The sequence below is a fragment of the Megachile rotundata genome, chromosome 12 (genome assembly GCF_050947335.1).
Source record: "Megachile rotundata isolate GNS110a chromosome 12, iyMegRotu1, whole genome shotgun sequence".
Taxonomy (NCBI): domain Eukaryota; kingdom Metazoa; phylum Arthropoda; class Insecta; order Hymenoptera; family Megachilidae; genus Megachile; species Megachile rotundata.
The window spans coordinates 11957623-11982356 of NC_134994.1; the positions used below are offsets into that span (position 1 = coordinate 11957623).

The 24734-nt window shown below is 34.1% G+C and overlaps 2 protein-coding genes across 3 annotated transcripts in view; one reads left to right on the forward strand and one right to left on the reverse strand.

Moving 5' to 3' along the window:
- Positions 1 to 15448, reverse strand: part of Sytbeta (Synaptotagmin beta) — a 159317-nt gene extending 143869 nt beyond the window's left edge. For both annotated transcript variants that reach the window (XM_012282787.2, XM_012282785.2), the window contains exon 1: positions 15205 to 15448. The gene's annotated coding sequence lies outside the window, so the exon portion shown is untranslated. The remainder of the gene's footprint in view (positions 1 to 15204) is intronic.
- LOC100880598 (uncharacterized) overlaps positions 1 to 24734 on the forward strand; it is an 84774-nt gene that overhangs the window by 29066 nt on the left and 30974 nt on the right. The window lies entirely within an intron of this gene.

Genomic DNA, 24734 nt, shown 5'->3' on the forward strand with positions numbered 1-24734 from the left:
TTTCCAATAATAACAATCAAACGGAATGCACTTTGTTTATCAAAAGAAACTCGATTTCTCCAGCAGAAAGCGAGCGTCGAATTAAATTTTATAACAAAGACAAAAAAAGAAACAATGGAAACCATGAGACACAAGGAATTTTTAGCACGAACCAAAGCTCAAATGGTTTCTTAAGTGGTGCCTTTTAACTTCGTTTATTTCTTTCTCGACAAACGTTTATTTCGCATTAACCTTCATGGAAAATGAAAAGATTTCGCGAACAGAGATTTATTTTCCATTACCGTCACCATTTGTGACTTAAAAGAAATCCTGTGATTAGTAAATTCGAAGGTGAAGATATTAAACAAACTATTAAATATTGTCTGTAATATCAATGTGCAGTAAAAACTTGAAAAAGAGATACACAATGTCGATGAAACACAACTTTGATATAGTCATGAAACACAGACATACATGATTTGTCCATAGTTATAAAACATGGATAATATAAAATAAATGTAGTCATACATGGACAACATATAAAACATCAACGTCATAAAATGTGACCACATAAAATCAATGTATGATCGTAAAATTTGGACGACATAAAATATCAATGTATTCACATAAATATCAAAATACAAAACACAAACATGTATGAAATGTCATACAATTATAAACATTATTTAATAGAACCTAACACAAACATGTATGTGCTTGTGAATGACACATGTGAATGTGTATGTGAACCTAACCTAAGCTAACACAAACATGTATGAAATATCATACAATTATAAAAATTATTTAATAGAACACCATTTGAATCTCATTCTAAAAACAATATCAGATCAATATCAAGATTTATATTTAAATATGCCATAACAAACTTGTTTGCACAAGACTAATACTGCAAAATAATTTTACATAATTTGACCTAGTAAATAAAAAATACGGAGATTATTAAAAGAACCTCGTGGAAAAAATCGATCATCGTACAGTATAGAATCTCAACAGATTTCAAGCAAATTTTCCTTGACGAAGTTGTATATAAAAATATCTGGTATTTACACGCTAAACCGATCAGAATTTGGGGATTTGGAAATTTGGAAATTTGAGAGTTTGGAAATTTGAGAGATTGGAAATTTAAAAGATTGGAAATTTGAGAGATTGGAAATTTGAGAAATTGGAAATTTGAGAGAATGGAAATTTCCAATCTCTCAAATTTCCAATCTCTTAAATTTCCAAACTCTCAAGGTTCCAATCTCTCAAATTTCCAATCCCTCAAATTTCCAAACTCTCAAATTTCCAATCTCTCAAATTTCCAAACTCTCAAATTTCCAATCTCTCAAATTTCCAAACTCTCAAATTTCCAAACTCTCAAATTTTCAATCTCTCAAATTTCCGAACGCTCAAGCTTCCCAACTCTCAAATTTCCAAATTCTCAAATCCCTAAATTCTTAAATCTTCCAATTCTTAAAATTCCCAATTTCTCAAATGCCCAAATTCTACAGCCCCCAATTTCTCAAACACCTAATTTCCCAATTTCCAAATTCCCAAATTTCATTCACTTCTCTAACATTCCCTGTCTATACCCTTGTCGAAACAAGTATTGGGATTTGCCCCTCCACATTTTCCCCAGAGACTCCCAGCTCGTGTATTCCGAAAATGGGTTTAATCGAATTACTATCCACCGTATGCCTTCATGGTTGACATCCTAAGAGATCATCGCGCGTTTCTTCGGGGTAGTCTGCCTGCTGAGTTGATTACGCTATGAAACTTCCCCGCGAGACAGTTAATAGCTTCGTCCAAGTTGTCAGGAGAGTTAAGTTTCTTCGATCAGTACAAATCTATCCGTGTAACTAATCTTTTATCGTTGAATAATCCGAGCAAGTTCGAAAGGGACTTGAAGAGTAACCTTTTCCTCTGAAGCTCAGCAGCTTTCGAAATGATTAAATTTTCGTGCTCCCTTGACTGCGAGATTAATTTGCAAGCAGTCACTGAATCATTAAAGAGGATCTCTATGATCGAGTCAACTCTTCTCTTAGAGCATACACTTGTCGTCTTAAAACATACACTTAACATACAGCTTCATATGCGATCGCATATTTTTATTTAACCATAATTCACCTTGATTGAATTTTCAGTTCATTTTAATTACTATTCGTTCAATGAAATATCTGAAATGTTCCTTAGTCGTGTTGGTACCGGAGTCCATGTGGTTACTTCCTTTTCCCAAAACTGAAATTAGCTACAAAAGTTTGATGACACTGTTACAAAAGTCCAAGTTGTGACAATGGTGTTTGAAGCGAAACGACATAAAAAAATGTTAAATAAGTTAAGAAAACCCGAAGTGTCTCTCGTACGAAATCAAACGGTTAATTACCGCGTTGAGAGGAGAAACAATGGAGGATTTTCTTCGGCTCTTAGTTTTATGAGAGCGAAGCGATCGAGTTCTGAGTTGATTGTGACTCGATTGGTAGCGCGACACGATCGAGTCTCGTCTCATCCATGAATGTTGCATCGGCGAAGCAACAATTCCGTCGTTGCTTTTGTTTCACGGATGAACAGTCTTTTTATCGAGGCAACACTTTATTGTTGTCGTTTCAGCGGCATGGTGAATGCATTTTTTACGAGCCGACGAAGATTGCGAGGATTGTATCGGATCCCTGTTTCTTCGTTTCCATTTTAAGGATTCGTCGCCCTTCGAGGAATTTCGAGATCGTTAATCACCGACGTTAATTCTGGCTGGAAAGGAGGCGCAATTCTGCGAAAATACTTGCTGTTCTCTACGGATGATTCAGTCGTTTTGGAGCTGATTAACTTTTCAGACAAAGCGAACTTTCACGGATATCAACCTCCTATTTCCGTTGTGGAAGATGCTTGATCGGTTTAGAGCGTGTAAATAACAGATATTTTTATGTACAACTTCGTCAAATTTCCAATCTCTCAAATTTCCAAACTCTCAAAGTTCCAATCTCTCAAGGTTCCAAACTCTCAAGGTTCCAAACTCTCAAATTGGAAATTTGAGAGATTGGAACTTTGAGAGTTTGGAAATTTGAGAAATTGGAAATTTGAGAGATTGGAACTTGGAGAGATTGGAAATTTGAAAGATTGGAACTTTGAGAGTTTAGAAATTTGAGAAATTGGAAATTTGAGAGTTTGGAAATTTGAGAAATTGGAAATTTGAGAGATTGGAACTTTGAGAGATTGGAAATTTGAGAAATTGGAAATTTGAGAGATTGGAACTTTGAGAGATTGGAAATTTGAGAGATTGGAACTTTGAGAGATTGGAAATTTGAGAAATTGGTGGTTATAGAATTTGGAGATTTGAAAAATAGAGTTTTTAAAATTTAATGATTGCAGCATTTGGAGATATTAGAATTTGGGAATTTTAAGAGTTTGGAGATTTGAGAATTTGGTCATTTGAGAATATAGAAGTTTTGGGATTTGAAAATGCTCTCACTTAAACCAGCTTTCTCCCCAATAAAAAAATCACTGTATCAATGCATAAGAAAAGTATATACTACTATTTCGAACGTTTTCGATAAAATTACCCAGATATTCTTCATTTCTCGCTAAGGTTGAAAATCTAAAAATAAAGAGAGGCGGTGAAAAGTTGAGCGACCGTGAAGCACTTTAAAACGGTTCAGAAGTTTTTCTAAATTTAATCAGCTCAAAGGTAAGCGAAACAACTCTCATGAAAGATTCAATGACTCAGTCGAGAACTGCGTCGACAGTCAAAGTCGTTTACGTTTCAGGGAATATTATTTCACGGTGAAATAGAAATGGAACTGATCGACAGATAAATGGAACAGTGATATTTACGAATAACGAAGTTAATTTGTTGGATGAATCACAAGGTGTCGTAATTAAATTCCAGAATCGGGGTGACGAAAATGTGTATGATAAGGATAGAAAGTGTTTATTAATAGTTTCATTCATATTTAGGTTCTATTTCAAGTTTTCAAATTTTTAAGTTTTCAAGATCTTCAAGTTTTCTAGTTTTCAAGTTTTCAAGTTTTCAAGTTTTCAAGTTTTCAAGTTTTCAAGTTTACAAGTTTTCGAGTTTTCAAGTTTTCAAGATTTCAATTTTTCGAGTTTTCAAGTTTTCAAGTTTTTAAGATTTCAATTTTTCGAGTTTTCAAGTTTTCTAGTTTTCAAGTTATTCAGACTTTCAATTCTTTAATTCTTCAGTTCTTCAATTATTCAATTCTTCAATTTTTAATACTTCCCTTTTTCAATTCTTCAATTCTACCATTCTTCAATTATTCAATTATTCCAATTTTCAAGAACTGAAGTACTCAAATTTTCAATTTTTGCAGTACTTAAATGTACAATTTTTCAAAGTTGTCATATTTCAAAGATGTCAAGATCGGAACGAATGAAATTTAGAACTTTACAAACTTTTGAGCGCTGTCTAGGAGAACATCGTTCTATATTGCAAATTGTTGTGGCCTATACTCGTCAGTGTCCATTACTGGTTTAATGCAGCGTCTAATAGCGTCGAAAATAGTATCGGTTTTTGCCCCGGGCCTGCAAACTTTAGAGGTAATTCTATACAAAAGCATGCATAAAACAATTTATTGATACACTCTGTAACTACATATTATCAAAACTGTTACATACTCGTAAACATCGCTATTATTTTTAAACATGATTAAAGAGTTGTACTAATTTTTTTTTTATTAAAAAAGAGATGAAATTTTAATAACAACTTCTACGTCTTAATACTTCATCTCGAATTATTTCATTAGGAAATTCAATTTTAATTTAAGTGTCTGGTCAAATGTCTGGTGACTCAAATTAAATGCAATAAAAAGTTTACCAATGAATAATTATCGTTAAATAATTCCTTGTAGCTCGAGAAGAGAACTAAAATTAGTTGAAATACGAAATTTAATATATAAAATGAGTTCACACTTTTTTTCGTTTAATTGATTTACTGCAGGACTAAAATAATTTTTATTGAATTCAATTGAATCTTTCAAAGTACCCTCTATAAAATATTTTCTGATTTTTCAAAAACTTGTATACACACAATTTTGTGCAAAATTTTGAAGTGGTCCAAAAATCCAGGCAATCTGAAACGACTATTGTTGAGCTTGCATTCAAATTTCCAGTAACATAACCTCAAACGTGGACCAATTCACGTTAGACCCCGAATTGCATTTCAGATTGCAACGATTAATAAATTCCTCGCCCAACGTCCAGTTTTCCGTGCACGCTCGAAATACGACGGGCAGATGAACTAATGGAAAAAAAATTTAGCTCGCGACCACGAAGCAGCTGTAAACACCCTCTGAATATCCAGTTTAATTACAGGGCAGCCAGCTCGTTTGATCGAATGACAAAACGCGTCTAATTCAACCGAATGATGAATTGCGACCGCACACGGCACAACGAGCAACAATAAAATAAAAATGACGAGAAATATCGTGCGCGTTATCGAACATTCGTGTCACAACTGTCCTCTTTTATTCTAACGTTCTTTCCGTATAATTGCTGTGTTTCTTTTAAACAAACTTTGGCATAGCCGTACCAGGTGTACCAATTAACAATTCTTAACTTTCTTTTTGAAAAAACAAATTGAAAGGAAGAAGGAAGAGATGATTCAATTGCTAGGAATTTGTACTGACTGTCCTTCAAATTGTACCTTTTTAAATAATCTCACATTTTGAGAGAAATGGAAATTTGAGAGATTGGAACTTTGAGAGATTGGAAATTTGAGAGATTGGAAATTTGAGAGTTTGGAAATTTGGGAGTTTGGAAATTTGGGAGTTTGGAAATTTGAGAGATTGGAAATTTGAGAGATTGGAACTTTGAGAATTTGGAAATTTGAGAGATTGGAACTTTGAGAGTTTGGAAATTTGAGAGATTGGAAATTTGAGAGTTTGGAAATTTGAGAGATTGGAACTTTGAGAATTTGGAAATTTGAGAGTTTGGAAATTTGAGAGATTGGAACTTTGAGAATTTGGAAATTTGAGAGATTGGAAATTTGAGAGTTTGGAAATTTAAGAGTTTGGAAATTTGAGAGATTGGAACTTTGAGAATTTGGAAATTTGAGAGATTGGAAATTTGAGAGTTTGGAAATTTGAGAGATTGGAACCTTGAGAGATTGGAACCTTGAGAGTTTGGAAATTTGAGAGATTGGATCTTTGAGAATTTGGAAATTTGAGAGTTTGGAAATTTGAGAGATTGGATCTTTGAAAATTTGGAAATTCGAGAGATTGGAAATTTGAGAAATTGACAGAATAAACACATAGAAAAATACATGAGCCACGTCTGACAAGTGGTAGTCCAAGACCTAAGTCTGATGACTATGGTAAACCCAGAATACCATAAAGTTAAATCTATAAAATTTGCCAAAAATTTTGATCTCCATAACGAAATAAATATTTCCAACCCGCGACATAAAAAAGAACAGTTGAACATTGATTAAAAAGTCCTCGTAGACTAAAGGAGTAATTTCCAGGCGGAAATATCACGAGAGGAAATGCGGCCAGCATCAACACCGGTTACGGAATTAAAATAAAACGGCTTTAAGGAAAATTACGAAATGAGAAAAAAATAGGGGAAATGCAGAAAAGTGTAAATCGTGAATGTAACATTTTGCCGTATCTTTGCGGATGCGTTCAGGGCCATTCATCTTGCCTACGAACGGCATGGAACTGAAACAGCAATCCAGATTACTGCAGCTAATAAATTCCCAGCTAGCTGCTGCACGCTGCAGGGCCGCGACCGGTAGAATTTAACCGATGAAAATACGAAAACAAGAAATACTTTGTACCGTCAACTTTCCCTACGCTCTTTCGCAACTTTTATCGGTGTTATATTACCCCGTTGAGGAACGCGTAACTTCGTCTGCGAAAGAGCTTCATGATTCTGTAAAAATAATTCGCGTGAACTTGCACCCTTTTATGATTCGCAGTTTACGATGGAGTAAACTTTTATAGGTTTGTAATTGCTGAAGAGGGACGATGTTGCGTGTGAAGCATTTTTGCGTAAATTAAATTTGTATAAATGTTTGCAGACATTTTTTGAACTTCGTGTTTTGTTTTATTAAAATGTATACTGAATATGGTTCGTACATAACCTTAAATAACGATGTACAACCTTAATAGTTTATAGTATTGTTGAATAAAAAATGTACCAAATACTTGAATACATTTGAACATCGAACATAACCTAAAAGAATGACGTACAACCTTAATATTCTACAGCTTTGTTTCAATAAAAAATATACTAAATATAGTCCACACATAACATAAAATAACAATGCACAACCGAATTTAACACCCCATAGTTTTGTGACAATAAAAAATACACCGAATACTCGAATACACCCAAAAATCGTACATAACCTAAAATAACGACGTCAATAAATAAAACCCATCCAAATAATTGGAGAGCCCCGAATAAATCAGTCTTCAACAACGATTACAAAAAGCACTTTAAATCACAATATTAAGTGTCTTTCGAGTACCTAAATAATTTCAGCTTACAAATAAAATCCTGAATTAAAATTTCGAAGGAAATATTAAAATTCACGCGAAAGCGAATAATGCAGAACGAAAACAATACCCTTAATTTGCCACATGCAATAAATCCCGTTCCGATTGTATCGTTCGTAAATGCAAATGAACGCGCAGAGCGTAGATGAAAAAGTGTCGTGTCGAAACAACGGTTACAAGCAGGAAGTCTCGATGAATGTTTTACAAATTTAATTGTAATACGACTGCCGACAAATAATCGCCTTGCAAAAGTATGCACTTCATGGTTTTCTCTTTGCAACGGATTGCTCCGTGTCTGATTTTCCCGTGAAACAAAAAACTAACTAACCTTCCCGTGTAAAAATAATCGCATTATTTATAAATATCCTAAGGAGATTATCTCACGATGACCTGAATACTTAACGTTTAACGTGACAATAACCTCTTAAAACAATTATTGAACGACTTTTTATAGAATACATATTCACAGTGTGCGATATAATTTTCGTTCGGGAATTAATTGAAAAACGTTTTCAAGGGTATGCTTACATTATCATATTATGGGATGGATTTTAAATATTTAATATGGAATATGGGATGTGGCTACAATTTTTACTTGTCCGATAAGCCGATAAAAAATTAATATTGGTCAGTTAATCGGTAATCAATCGCAATATTAATATTTACCAAAACATTCTTTAACTTAAAAAGTTGAGATTAACCTCGCTTTTTTAGAATGTTTGTTTATTTTTGTATAAATAAAAGAGAAAAGAAGAACGACTGAAATAAAATTAATGATCTGATAAATAATATCATACCATAATACAGCTACAGTGAATTAAAAGAAAAAAGATAAAAAATTAATAAAAATAGATGAAGAATATTTCTGTACAAAAAATGCAAGTTTGCTTTTAATTGTAAATGAGGTTTAAGCTTGGTAATATGATTTGCAAGAATAAATAAAAAGAATGTTTAACAAAGTGTCACATGCCAAAACAGAATCATGTGAATTGATAGTTATTGAGCAAATTATCAATAATATTATATGAAATATATTAACCCTTTGCACTCGAAGGTAATGACTGTTTGCAAACAGCAACTTTAAAACTTAGTTAAAAATGAATTCTCTTGAGGTTATTTCTCTCCTAATAATTTTCTACTATTGTTTGTTTCACTATGTTTACACATCACACGTGTCGTATTATAGAATTAGTTAAAAAATGCTTATTTCAAATTATTGCATTAAATAAAATGGTTACCTCTCGAGTGCAAAGGGTTAAAGTATCTAGAGTACATTTTGCAGGGTAGCCATGGAATTGGCCGGCGTCAAAAATCAATCCCGAAACGTTAGGGAAATGTTGTTAATAGTCTGGCGAACAGGTGAGCATCCGGTAGGCGTATCCAATTTTCGTTTAACGAGCGTCACTTGGATTCGTGTTCGAAACGAACGTGAACCATGCGGAAATCAATGGCGAAGACAAACCTCCGAAGTGGCGAATTCGATTTTCGAGACGGTCGTTGTCCGGCAAAGTCTGGTTAACCGTGTCGTCGAAACACACTCTTGGACTTTCATACGTGTACAGGAGAACAGCCAATATAGCCCAGCTGAACGAGTAACGGTGAACGAGCATGGTTGAAACTAGTGGAGGAGATAATCAGATTTGCAAGAGAGTGATGGGCTTGGCGCTCCATCAGCGTTTACAACATTTCTGTCTCCTTCCTCCCCATCGTATGGCCTCCCTCCTGCTATTTTCTCTCTTTCCGTCCGATGTATCGATACACGCTTACGCGTGTACACACGGCAAAGGACTACGGTGACCACCTTCGCGCATTTTCCAACGTGTCCTCCTCTGATGCCCATTTTATTAGCCTAAAAGCCGAGTGCTGCAACCACCGTCTACCGTCAACTGCATCGACGAGCGAGAGAAGACTCCCTTGTAGTTTACGAACATTAATAATGCACTTGAATGCATCGTAGTCTGCGATGTCGCAGACCTGGGAACGTCTTTACCTTCGGCTAACTTTGTTTCCGGTTTCTTTGACGACGTAAACGAGTACGACCGTAAAGGGACCTTTCGGTATCCCCCAAGCGGTTCTTTCACTCCGCAACTTCGCTATTTCGTGATACGTTACCTCTACGACGAAATGTGCTTATACGTAATTCTGATTTTACACGGATTTTGATTGATTACGTCTTCGGACGTCGACACAGGTTTTATCACTGCTGGTTCTTTAGAATAGGTACGGTCACATATTTTCTAAACAGAAATCTTTGAAATGTTTCAAAGACACGGGACATTTTATCGCATCTCTTGCTGATTTTATAGAATAGGTATGGTAACAAATTTTCTAAACAGAAAGCAACCTTTCAAATCTTTCAAAGACACGGGACATTTTATCACATCTCTTGCTGATTTTATAGAATAGGTATGGCAGCACAAATTTTCTAAACAGAAAGCAATCTTCCAAATCATTCAGACATAGGATATTTTAACACACCTCTTGCTGGTTCTGTAGGATGGGTATAGTAACACATATTTTCTAAAGAAAAATTTTTCAAATCTTTCAAAGACACAGGACATTTTATCACATCTCTTGCTGATTTTATAGAATAGGTATGGTAGCACAAATTTGCTAAACAGAAAGCAATCTTCCAAATCATTCAGACATAGGATATTTTGACACACCTCTTGCTAGTTCTGTAAGATGAGTATGGTAACATATTTTCTAAAGAGAAATTTTTCAAATCTTTCAAAGACACGGGACATTTTATCACATCTCTTGCTGATTCTATAGAATAGGTATGATAGCACAAATTTTCTAAACAGAAAGCAATCTTCCAAATCATTCAGACATAGGATATTTTAACACACCTCTTGATTTTATAGAATAGGTATAATAATAAATTTTCTAAACAGAAATCTTTCAAAGACACAGAAAATGTTATCACATCTCTTGCTGGTTCTGTAAGATAGATGACAAATTTTCTAACCAGAAATCTTTGAAATGCACCTTTGTGCTGTTAGACTCTGAAAAGAGACAAAGTAAAATTCTTTGAACTTAAACATGAACTCTGTTCAGAAGATGCTTCATAAATCATATAAGACATCTCAAGCCTCTTCATGAACCTGATTTTTTTAAATTCAACAGGGAACTAAATTGAAATATTTCAATATTTATGCATTTATAAAAGTAGCCTCCAATTTATACGGTTCTAATTGACACAATCGAATAAGCATTTAGCGGACGAGAATTTAATCGAGCATCTTCATCGCTTTGCTGAACGTAATTAAATCACGCCCGAGAGGAAATTTGTTTGACGTAACGAATTTATTAAATAACTGTTCGACGCGATAAAAAGTGGGGCAATAAATTTTTGTTCGAAAAACTTTGTCAAGATATTTTACTTCTTGTGAAAAAAGAATGCGACAGTCTCGTGATTAATCATGCTTACGGAAATTAGACTAATTTTGAAATACTGCTTAACCTACATTTTTGCACCAAGAAAAGTTTTAAGAATGGAACTCGACGCTAAATAAATTTGCCGTAAATAAATGAGTATTTTAAAATAGCATAGATTTTGTCAGTTGAAGAACACCGTAAAGTAATTCATCGAAAAGATTAAATAACTTAACACGTAATTTCTTGTGAAAAGGTGGCGCACTAAATACGACTTTCAGCGTAGCAATCAACGTGTTAACATCAAAGCTAATAAACTTTAATGAGGAAACGCTCGACGATCGATTGGACTGTTTGATTTGTATTTTGTTTGTTACGCAACCACTAATTGACACGGATTGGGAAGATTCGACACAATTCGTGCGATTAATCACTTTTACCCTGATTACCCTAAATTATTTCACAGCGCCATTTTATAAATAAACATGAACTTTTATTTTTCGTGCATCGACTCGTGCTCTCATACGAACGAAAATTTCACGTGTGGCTGATGCAGCAAACGAATTTACAGACGAGTTATCTCGCGAGACTCATGAAAATTTAGTGTCAGAAAACCAAATAGGTCAAACCAGATAAAAAAAAAGGGCGAAATAAAATACTGAACGACCCGCGGAACGCATGTTGTGTTTTCTTTATGGTACACCGCATTGATTTATTGAACCACGAGAACCCGACGTTTACAACGTACAAAGTCGCAAACTGGACAGAAAACAGAATGCATCGGCCAGCTAAAAGCCGTGCTCGCCTTCGCGCGTTTAATCGCAATTCAAACACGACGGGAAACAATCCAAATTAATTACGAATCATTGATCGTTTTCGCGTAATTTATGTCGACAACCATAAACTCGGTTGATCCAGTTAACAACGTGGCGCAATTATTTACATCCATGTTATTTGTATCAGTTTAAATTAGTACGAGGCGACGGTACCGAGGACGCGCTTCAAAATGGCGGACGTTAATTGTTCTTAGCGAGTGGAGGTTTGTATAGGTTAGGTTATAGTGAAGTTACTTGGATTTTTGAGGTAAGGATTTTTTGGTGGGAAGAGGAAAGAAAGATAGTAAGAGAAATATTAATGTTTGGTTAGTTGGGATTTGGAAGTTTTTAATATTAGATTTGGGGAGTTTTTAATATTGGGATTTTGAAGTTTTTAAGATTGGAAATTTAGGGACGCGGGAAGTGAGGTGTTTGGGAATTTGGAAATCTGGGCATTTAGTAATTCGGGAATTTGAAAATTTGGGGATTTAGGAATTTGAGGATTAGAGAATTTGGGGACTTAGAGATTTGGGAATTTGAAAATGTGGGAATTTAGAAATTTGGGAATTTGGGAGATTGGGAATTTAGAAATTTGGGAATTTGGGAGATTGGAAATTTGAAAATTTAGGGATTTCAGAATTTGGGAATTAGGGAATTTGGGAATTTGGAAATTTGGGGACTTAGAGATTCGGGAATTTGAAAATTTCGGGACTTAGAGATTTGGGAATTTGAAAATTTGAAAATTTGAAAATTTGGAAATTTAGAAATTTGGGAATTTGAGAGATTTGGAATTTAGAAATTTGGGAATTTGTGAGATTGGGAATTTAGAAATTTGGGAATTTGGGAGATTGAAAATTTGAAAATTTAGGAATTTGAGAATTTGGGGATTAGAGAATTTGGGAATTTGGAAATTTGGGGACTTAGAGATTTGGGAATTTGAAAATTTGGAAATTTAGAAATTTGGGAATTTGGGAGATTGGAAATTTGAAAATTTAGGAATTAGGGAATTTGGGAATTTGGAAATTTGGGGACTTAGAGATTCGGGAATTTGGAAATTTGGGAATTTAGAAGATTGGGAATTTAGAAGAATGGGAATTTAGAAGATTGGGAATTTAGAAATTTGGAAATTTTAAAGATTGGAAATTTGGAAATTTAACGATTGAGGAATATAACAGTTTGCAAATATGTATATTCAAACATTTGCAAATTTGTAAATACATATATTTATACATTATTTAAATTTATGCATTATATAAATACATGTATTTACAAATTTTCAAATGTATAAATATACATATTTGCAAATTACTATATTCCTCAACTGTTAAATTTACAAATTTTCACATTTATAAATACATATATTTGTACATTCTTAAATACATAAATTTGCAAATTGAAAATAATATTTATCGACAAAATAACTATTAAATATTAACACAATACGACATAAAATATCTCAACCTATTACATTGTACATTATATTTTAAATTATAATATGCAAAAATCCAAAAAAATGATAAAACAGCATATGAAACTGTTATTTCCCCTATATTTGCTACGGGACTTAAAAAAACAGATTTGTACGATAAACGAAAACGTCTGGCATTTGAGGGTGAAACGTTTTCACGTGTGTTCGAGCACTTGGAAACCTCGGACCATACTATGTATCCTAGTAGTTCGTGGCTGTGGTTGAAATCGGCCACTGGCCACGTTTTGTGGTTTCGTCATGTCGTGTAGTGCCTTTTCGCACCACTCGCCCCGAAGAAACGGTTTATGTACGAGGAGGCTCGTCGAAGAAATGCTTCAGCATTCGATACGCCCTTTTCGCACAGTAGCAAAAACTACTTTTATATTTTCCGAGAGGAAATCGTCTTTTAGTTAATCGAATTTGGAAATTTGAGAGATTGGAAATTTGGGAGATTGGAAATTTGAGAGATTGGAAATTTGAGAATTTGGAAATTTGAGGGGTGGGAAATTTGGGAGATCGGAACTTTGAGAGTTTGGAAATTTGAGAGATTGGAAATTTGAGAGTTTGGAAATTTGAGAGATTGGAAATTTGGGAGTTTGGAAATTTGAGAGATTGGAAATTTGGGAGTTTGGAAATTTGAGAGATTGGAACTTTGAGAATTTGGAAATTTGAGAGATTGGAAATTTGAGAGTTTGGAAATTTGAGAGTTTGGAAATTTGAGAGATTGGAACTTTGAGAGATCGGAACTTTGAGAGTTTGGAAATTTGAGAGATTGGAAATTTGGAAACTTGAGAATTTGGATTATTAGGTTTTGGGGATTTAAGAACACAAGAAATTTTGAAGGTTCCAGACCTTAAAAATTTTTAGAACGTCATCTGAATGATAAAATTTTAGGTAAAAGTTTTGTAACTGCAAAGATAAAGGAAATTAAATGCAAGTCGAAGAACAATAATCTTCAGTATCATCAATGTATAAGCACGCTTTCGACAAGAAACTAAAGTAAATGCAGTTTCCAAGAAGCACGTTTATAGAACAAAGTTTCACAAAGCCATTACAAGTGTCTAGCTCTGCGAGGCCGTGCAGTAGGTATCTACAAATCAATGGAAAGTGTAGTGCCCGTAAGAATGTACTCTACATATAACTGGAAACGATAATTCTATTCGAAGGGAATTGTATCGTATTTGTTTTAGCCATTAGATATCTTACATTGTACACTCTGAAACTTTCAACGACTGATCAATAGAATCGAATTATTGTTACTGCTCTTTGTTCAACTGAATTAGTTCTCTAGTTACAATTTGTAACAGGAGCAAAAAAGACTGAAGATACACTATAAAATTTAAATCAAAATGACATTAATATTTGCTACATTATTTTACTTTATTTTATATATATAGATATTTCATTATTAATAAGCATAAGATACGTTGTAAAATTTAAATGAAAATGACATTAATATCTACAAGAATATTTTATTTTATTCTATATGTATAGATAATTCATTATTAATAAGCATAATGTATTTACAAAAAGTTTCTAAAGATTGCAATAAACCTTGCTATATTTAAAAAAAATTGACTTTAAAACAGAGTAAATTGACAATAATAATAAGTTATAACATTAATTGAATTAATAAGAATCTTTACTTTGTTATTTTACTATAATATATCTTGTATAATTTATCTTTAAATTCAAACTCATTTAAATTTTACCGCCATGAGAAGCTACCGCTTTAAATCAACATGGCGGACCATGCTCCCGCCTTTTTACGTGTCATTATTTCACGCGTACGCAAAAATAATATCCAGATGATTAAAGAGTACATTAATTATTAATATAATAGCACATTAACGTACTATTAATTAATAATGTACTATTATTAATGTATTATTAATAGTATTAATAGTATTAATATAAATACAGTATTAACTAATTAACACATTAATAATTAACAGTGCATATATTATTACAATTACATCGTAATGTATCGTATATAAACAAGAAATATATATTCGCAACAATAAATAAATGAAAAGAGAAATAAAATACTCACATTCTGTGGACTCGACGTCGCTTTATTTCAATTTGACGTCCTGAATGCAACCAGCAGGATTGTTTTATTGAAATAGAAAGAAGAACAGAGTTTTCACACAAAAACGTACATGTACCAAACGTATCATCGAACGAACCACTTTGAATCGACAAAATGCACTGGAAAACCATTCTGAGAAGCACTAAAAAAGGTTTTTCTTCCCAAACAAACGAGACTAAACTGTACTGTTGTAAAAACTGCGCGCAATCTTCTCATTCGAACGAACGATGCTGCGAAAGGAGCGCCTCCAACGGCGCAAATCGATATTATTCATCGATCAGCCATTCAAATTATTGTCGACGCTTTCAAACTTCCCAAACTAAACACACTAATTATTTTATCATTTGTTTTGTGAAAAATTAAATATTGAGTTATGGAATTTTTTATTATTTGGTTTTTTAATTTTATAAATTAGGGGGCTTTTGAATAATCAAATTACTAGGTTTTTAATTTGTAAATTTTTATATTAGCAATTTTTACAATTTTTATGTTTATAAATTTTTTAATTTTTTAATTTCAACATTTCTTGATTTTTTAATTTTTTAATTTTTACACTGCTTGATTTTTTAATTTTTTAATTTCTTAATTTTTACATTTAAAAATTTTTTAATTTTTAAATTTCTACTTGCAAATCTCTAAATTCAGAACTTTTAATCTCCTAAATCTTTCAGGTCTCAGATTACATTCCCAAACTTAAAAATCTATAAATTCTTTATTTCTATATAACCACATTTAAAAACTCTCAAATTCCCAAATTCCAAAATTACATTTCTGAACTTAGACATTCATAAATATTTCAAAACTTCCAAACCAATTAATCTAAATCTCCAAAACTCTCATCAAAAACTTCCTTAACAACATTCCAAAACCAAGAAGTATTTTTCCACATACTCATACATCATTTCTAAATGTCCAACTTCCCAGACGAGCAAATTTCAAAATTTCAATCCTCACATTAAGCAGAGTACCCATATTTCTCTATTCCTAACTTTCTAAACTTGAAAATCCCAAACGTCTGCACGTGAAATCTCCATAGAGCTCATTACTTTCCGGTGCCTGCACATCGCTGGCCTCCGCCGGGCGCCCCGCCCATCATTGTGCTAAGTAATCTGCTCGAATTCGGATCGACATGCAGTAATAACCGTAGTGTTATATCGAGTAATTTGGCTGGAAGCAAATAAATTTATTTGAAAGATTCCTGGGGCAAATAACGAGCCAACGGCCGATCATACTATGCAGCTACGACACACCAGCGGTGGCCTGCCATCGTGTTCAGGCATATAGCCTGAAGCATGCCAGCTATTGGCATTTGAGTGGGAGACAAAGAGCTTTGGTTCTAGCCGGGTATTGGACTATTGGATTCTCTTCTCCTCTCTCTCGTGCTCACCTTCTATACTCTTCTACTGATGTCTACTGTTCTGCCATTACTTTCCTCTTTCACCTCTTCTTCGCACACCTTTTTTTTCTCTCGCGGATGCGAAACTTATTAAACCTGCCAGCTGTCCATCCATGGAAAGGCAAGAAAACTGAAGTAATGCCGCCACGTATGACTGACTCTGTACAAACGTCCCGTGATAGAACCATTCGATGGTGTAATGAATACACTATTTTATGAAATCGATGTTGCTTTTCTTGTGGTGTCACTTTGTGTGAATATGATGTTATAGAAAATATAAATAGACCTTTTGCATCTCTGGTTTTAACTCTGAGGCCTTTGGTTCAAGGGTGAAGGCCCTCGAGGACCTTGAAGAGTAAAAGAAATATTTCGGGATTATACTAGTTTCGGGATTAGAGCTTTTAGGCTTGCATCTCTGGTTTTAACTCTGAGGCCTTTGGTTCAAGGGTGAAGGCCCTCGAGGACCTTGAAGAGTAAAAGAAATATTTCGGGATTATATTAATATTATTTATTTAAATACACCCTCTGCCATTATACTACTTGTCATACTTGTATAATACTACTTCTTATCGAACATATCTGCAACACATGTTTACAATTGATAATCAAGGTATCGAATTTCCCGCAAACCAAAAGTACTTGATATTCTATATTACTCTGTTTTCGACGTTAATTACACCGTAATTAATGGTGTGTGCTTCCAATAAGTGGGTGTATGCAGAATAATTGACGCGAATGAGATTTATCAACGAGACTCCTCTCATCTATTCAATACAATTTTTTAGTGATACATTGTAAAGAAAAATTTATTGCGAAAGTTTCAGCATTTAAAAACTTTTGATTTCTGTATCTTCAACTTCTCGAATAGTTTCAAATTTTCAAATGTCGCTTCCATAACCTTGCAATAACATTTACTTAGCTACAATTGCAAATGGCGGCCTGGTATCACGTGAGCGTCTCTATGTTTTTATAGCTTGAAAGCGCTTTTAACTTCTTCAATAAATATTATTAATTTTGTCTAACTTATAAGGATTTTAAATACATCATAAATAACTAAGTATGGGAATAATAATTTTTGTAATCCTAAATTTATAATTCTTGTTACTAATCCTCCTTGACTTAAAGTTACTGAAGTAACATTCTTTCTAAAATCAAATGCATAATTAATGAATATAATTTTTATAATTAACATTGATATAAAACATGTGTTCATCACAATAATTTACTACGATAATTTAATAAATAAACCTTTGTAATTATAAATTTTAAAGAATAAATAAACAAGAATTTCATTGTTGCTGATAATAAATCAATTCAACTTCAATTACAATCTTGCAAAAATTAATAAAATATCCCTAGTGATGTCAACAAAAATTCTCCCTGAACAATCACATGTACCACAACAACATTCCCTCTAATTACCGTGTAACATCCCTCTAACATTCAAGAATCTTCACGATCCCTAAAAGATCACCCTGTTGCAGATTTCATCCTAACTTAAAATCGCCTCGGTGCTAAAAATTGCAGAAGAATCCTTCCTCTCAGTGTCGATCTTCTGTTCAGCGAAGTTTAGCACAAACCCCGAGAACAACACGTCGCAACATCATTTCAAAAGTCAAATCATATGAAAGTTAATGGATGAACGATGTCGTCGGAATATCCGATCGTTTACAGTATCGATTGCCTTTATCCATTCTTTTCTCTCCTCTCCTTTTCTCTCTTTCTTCTCCGTGCAGCCAAACGGAAGCAGTAAGTAACGTGCACCAATGAGAGACGGAAATAATGGGCAGAAGGCAGCTGTTGGCCACGACCCAGTTCGCCTATTTTCCCTGGGATCTTTCCCCTACCATTTCTTTCTTTCATTCCCCGTCGTTCCTTCCTTTATTTTCCTTTCTTCGTTCTCCTGCCTGCTTTTTTTTCTGGCGTGACCGTTGAGAAGAAAAGATAACGGCCAGGAATGTGAGGACCTTTCGACTTCCTCCGATGCAGGTAGACCCAGGGAAAAACAAACTGGAAAGTAGATTATTGCTACCGACGAAACAAAATAAGACGTCTAAAGCGGTTACAACCAATTTCATGTCCGATCAAATTCGATAAGCTCGAATAACAATTTCACCTCCGTCTACAAACTTTCCCTCGGTGATTCTGGGCTCTAAAATAATACATATATTGTAACGGTAAAAAGTTACAAATTTACAAAGTTGCATTTGGTAGAAGGTTACAAGTTTAAGAAAAAAAAATTCAAGCAAAAATTAGGGGATTCGAAACACTCGATCGTGAGATTCAAAGTCAGACGCTTCAGCTACCAACCTAATATCACTTACTTCGAGTAAAGACTTAAATTAATAGACACAGAGAATTATTTTTTGAAACTATTATTTTTATTCATGAACTATTACGTATTTTGTCGAATAGTATATTTCTATCTCGTATCAAACCCTTTCTGTCTACCGAAGATAATCCAAATCCATGTTTCCATTTTGAAGAACAAAATGATCTGAGAAAAGATTCTTGAGAGATTCAGAGTAGAAGTTCTAACCAGGATAAAGATGTGAACAGTTTAATCGCACCGAATTTCGTCGAATAAACAGGAAGGAAATGTTTGAGGTGGCAGATCGTGAATGTTCGATGTTCCCACAATTCAGCCTGTGATCGCAGAAGCGTTTCGATTTCGGACCTGTAATTGCTCACGAAAGGTTTACTCACGTGGCCGTTTGCCAACCTCTCTAAGGGTTATTGTCACAACGAGAGAGACAGGAAGAGAGGAAGAGAAAGAAAAAGAGATAGTAGTAAATATGCCGATTCAGCGAGGCGTTCTCAACTGATGCATTCTCGACTTACGACCATTATCGTAAATCATCGCCGCGAAAATGTCTTGTCCTTTCTGTTACGCCCATTCTCCGTATACGGATCAATAATTTGATTAGCTTGGTAGGGTATGTGGGATTGTAACTTTATTTATGACAATGGTACTTGAATAATTAATATACTTATTCAGAAATAATATACTTGTAATAGAGGGTGCATGTGGTGGTAAAAATTGTGAAAAATAAAAATTTGTACATATTAATACTTTGTACATATTTTATTTTGATTAATTTTATTGTGTTATGAAGGAATTTTTTTACTTTAGAAAAAAATTTTGAAATTCCCAAGATCCCAAATTTTAAATCTCTATTTTTGAAGGTTTTTTGCACTCTGCAAGACATGCTTGCATGAATCATGTAATCCATAGACTGTGGACATCACAGGTTTCATAGTATATTTATACTTTGCAGACATTAGTTTATCATAAATGCATGAACATCCGCAGTGGAGCCATTACTTATATCTTACTATTATAATTTCTGACTAGAAGTTAAAGAGGATAACATGGTCTTGATCAAAAGGAGCTTACGTAAATATATTCAAGGATAAGTAAACTTCTATAATAATATTATAAGTATGATTATAAATGAACGAGGGATATGCAGGTACAGTCCTAGCGTACTTCTTAGAGGATCCTACATTTTTAATTGTACTTTATTACTCACGCTTCGTTATTCTTCTTAACTTATATTCTTGATTATTCTTTTACTGACGGTTCTTTATTTTTTGTTCTTAACCTATATTCATGATTACTCTTCATTCCTGATTATTCTTCATTCTCCACTCTCCAGCCTTCGCTCCTCACTCCACACTCTTCACTCTTCAGTCTTCGCTCCTCTCTCCTCACTCTTCATTCATCACTCTTCACACGTCAGTCTTCATTCTTCGCTCTGTGTCGTTCACTCTTTGCTCTTCGCTCTTCATTCTTCATCCTTTATTCTTCATCCTTCATTTGTCACCTTTTATACTTCAGTCTTTATTCTTCATTCTTCATTCTTCATTCTTCATTCTTCATTCTTCATTCTTCATTCTTCATTCTTCATTCTTCATTCTTCATTCTTCATTCTTCATTCTTCATTCTTCATTCTTCATTCTTCATTCTTCATTCTTCATTCTTCATTCTTCATTCTTCAACTTCCATTTGTCATCCTTCATCCTTTTTTCTTCATTTTTCCTTCTTCATTTTTTATTCTTCACTCCTCATTCTTCATTCTTCACTTTTCATCCTTCATTCTTCATTCTGCACTCTTCATCCTTCAATCTTCATCCTCATTCTTCATCCTCATTCTTCATTCCTCATTCTTCATTCCTCATTCTTCATTACCATTCTGCATTCCACATTCTTCATCCTCATTCTTCATTTCTCATTCTTCATTTCTCATTCTTCATCCTCATTCTTCATCCTCATTCTTCATTCCTCATTTTTGATTCCTCATTCTTCATTCCTCATTCTTCATCCTCATTCTTCATTCCTCATTCTTCATTACCATTCTGCATTCCACATTCTTCATCCTCATTCTTCATTTCGCATTCTTCATCCTCATTCTTCATCCTCATTCTTCATCCTCATTCTTCATTCCTCATTCTTCATTCCTCATTCTTCATTCCCATTCTTCATTCCACATTCTTCATTACCATTCTGCATTCCACATTCTTCATTACCATTCTGCATTCCTCATTCTTCATTACCATTCTGCATTCCTCATTCTTCATACTCATTCTTCATTCTCATTCTTCATCCTCATTCTTCATCCTCATTCTTCATCCTCATTCTTCATCCTTCATTCTTCATTCTCATTCTTCATTCCATATTCTTCATCCTCATTCTTCAGCCTCCTTCTTCATTCCCCATTCTTCTTTTTTCATTCTTCATTCCTCATTCTTTATCTGTCACTCTTCATTCTGTACTCTTCATCTTTCATTCTTCGCCCCCATTCTCCATGCTTCTCGACAAAATAGTTGCAGCGTAAAATAAACATTTACCATAGCTCCGCTATCGAACTAGTCACCCTGTCCATTGTAACAACATCCTGATTGAGACACGTTCGCTTGTCTAGACAGATTGATCCATCTCACTGAGTCACAGAAAATCCGACTTCTAAGCATAGGGAATCAGAATCCACTAGTTCGAGTAGTTTCGAACAGTAACCGAGAGTAGACTGCCAATCGGTGAGCTTCATTACTTGTTGAATGCGACCCATTGTCTAACGCCGTTTGCCCTCCTAAATGGATTTCGAAGCGAGCCAATAAGACAATAAGCTCGCACAAAGGCGACCACTCGAAGCTCCATTATATTCCCCTTGTACTATCCGTCGGATTTATAGAGAAAATGAGCCAGGAAAAAAAAATCTCCGTATTCCCTCGATCCGAACACTTCGACCAATTTATTTTATTCGCGAGCTTCCATCTACGGTGATATAGTTCGCAAAAATTCTGTACACGTTGTTTCTATAGACGTGGGGTATTATGACGGAGATGCGCCGCGGATATAGAAATCCGCGGATAATAGCGGAGAACGTTGTGTAGATACGTAGGTGTCTTTGTTCTGTACACTTGGTATGTGTGCTTTAATTTGTAAGTTAAAGCTTTTGTGTTCGTTGATAATAAAGTTTTTAAATCCAAAATATATTTTCTACAACTGCATTAATTGTATATAAAATTTATATGTAAAAATTCAAATACATGAATTATATGTAAATTAAATATTGTTGATGCAGAAAATGAAAAATATAAAAGACTTATTATTAATGCATACATTAATGTATGCATGCATGTACGTATAAAAATAAACAAAAATTTATGTTTGACAAAATTCAAAAATAACACATTACCGTCAGAAATGCATTTGCATTTCTGTTTGATCAAATTTTTAATGTATAAAAGTCTTATAATTAATACATGACTTATATGTAAATTAAATATGATTAGTACACAAAATGAAAAATATAAAATCTATGCATACATGCACGTATACAAATAAGCAAAAATTTGAACAAAAGTTTATGCTCGACAAAATTCAGGAACAACACATTAGCATCCAAAACGCATTTACATCAAAATGCATCGAAAAGTCTCCCTTGACAATAAAAACCATTGAAGCATGCATACAATTTGAAAGATACATGCACGTATTTTAATTCCGTGTTTATTGTCGCTTATCCCCCGTGCAAACCTGGAAATGGGAAAAAATAGGAAAATAATATGGACAGAAAATGAAAGGAAAGTTTCACGGTGATAACCATTGGATCCCCGGTGACGGCTTATGAACAAAAAAAAAAATATCCGTCGCTCTTTTGTGCTCGTTCTCTGCCTTTATCGACATTTTTTCCAAAGCGAGCAATATTTTTTTCGTCGAACATTTTTTTTATTTCTTCGAATTCGCGGAGAAGCATGGGACGCAACCGGGAGATATCCAGGGTGGACTTTGACTACGTACGCGACAAAAGAAGACGCGAAGGGAAACCAACCGAAAGCAACATTCTCCGTGAAAACTTTTGCGACAAACTTCTAACGGAGTTTTCCATTGCCGGACGAAACAATCATGACATAAACCATTCAACCTGCACGTAGTGCTCCGCAGGGCGAAAGTCTATTTTTACTGGTGACTCGGATCAGCTTGGAACTTTTTGTCCGAACTTTTTCCCTGGTCACTAACTAGGCTCGGAAAAAAGTTCGAACTGACGTTATTTTGTCTTACGTTCGATTTGATAGAACTTCTAGTTGATCCGAGGTGCGAATAAGTCGTATTTGAACCATTCTGCCAATGGTTCGCTATTTGGAGAGATTGATATTTCATTCTTTGATTCACTGAAATATTATATTACTGGAGTTTGACGAGATAGTCAAAGAACAGATTTTTCAATCACCGGGTCGCGAATTCAGTATTTGAGATTTACTTCATTTTTTAATTCCCTGAAATATTATATTACTGCAGTTTGACGAGACAGTTGTGATAGCCATGGTATGCAAAGGACAGATTTTTCAATTACTGGTTCGCGAGTTCAAAACTCGCTTCCCATAAATGAAAAATATTTTTTCTGCTTTTTTTTTTAAAATCGTTTTTTATTGATATGTTTGTTTGTGTATCGTGACTGTTATTTACAACGTAAATAGTTTGATATTGAAACATGAAAAAGGCACAAAAAATCGAGTGAAAAGTGTTAGAGTGAAAAGTGAATGTCACCGTCTTATCTGTATAGTTGTACCATAAGTTTTTATCTATATTAGACTTCTATCGATTTCAGATTCTAACACGATTTGCCTGTAAATTGGCATGGTAAATTACAGAATAATGTTTCTCCGTACAAGCATCATTATCGTCTTATTAAGGTCTGATATTTTCTTCCGTTTAATTTATTCATCTTGGGTCGCTGTAAAACGCGTAGGATGTAACCGTACACGTGCAGAGGGCAGCAATGCGAACATCAACCGAGAGCTTATTTTTCATTAAAACACCGTAGGCTACCTTTGTCAGCCATGGAAGTACGTCTATTTGTGTATTATCTCCCATGCAACGACACGAACTTAATTAATTAAAACAGAAAATTCCTCCGTATTCTCTTCTCTTTTCTTCGTCCTCTATTTCACCTTTCACCTTTCGTGAATTTCTAACGAGGCTGAGTTTTTGAGGGTGGATTTTAATCCTCTTTTACTGATTAACAAAATAATTATATTTGTGAAGCTACGATGTTCATTTACCATCAAAGCAATGTTAGTAGGAATTTTTCAAAAAGATATTATTATAGTGCAAGCTTTAATAATTTAATATTAAGTATAACGACTTATTTGCACATCAATCATTATTAATAAAAAAAATTTGATACATTACACATGCATCAATTTCCTGCACGAAGCAGCTCCCTCGTCCACTGATTCGACAAGAACGTGTTAAAGACAGATTTTGTGCGACAGAAACGCTATCGATCGTCGAAGATTCTTCTTTTGTGAAAACTAACGGTTCCAGAGGTCGGAACTGAGTTTGATTAACCCGGAAACCAATACATGCATCGAACACTCGTTACAGCTTTCCGTTGATACGCCCTTGAAGCTCTTCCACGAATAAAATTACCCCGTGGGAGATCAAGGTCGTATTTTCCTTACCTTCATTTCTGACGTATCTTCGGTGTCCACTGAGATCGCTCCTATTTACCCTCTGAAAATTAATTTCAAGGTTCTTCATGGTCTGTAATAAAATTCATGGTCTATCATAAAATAATTATACTTGTTT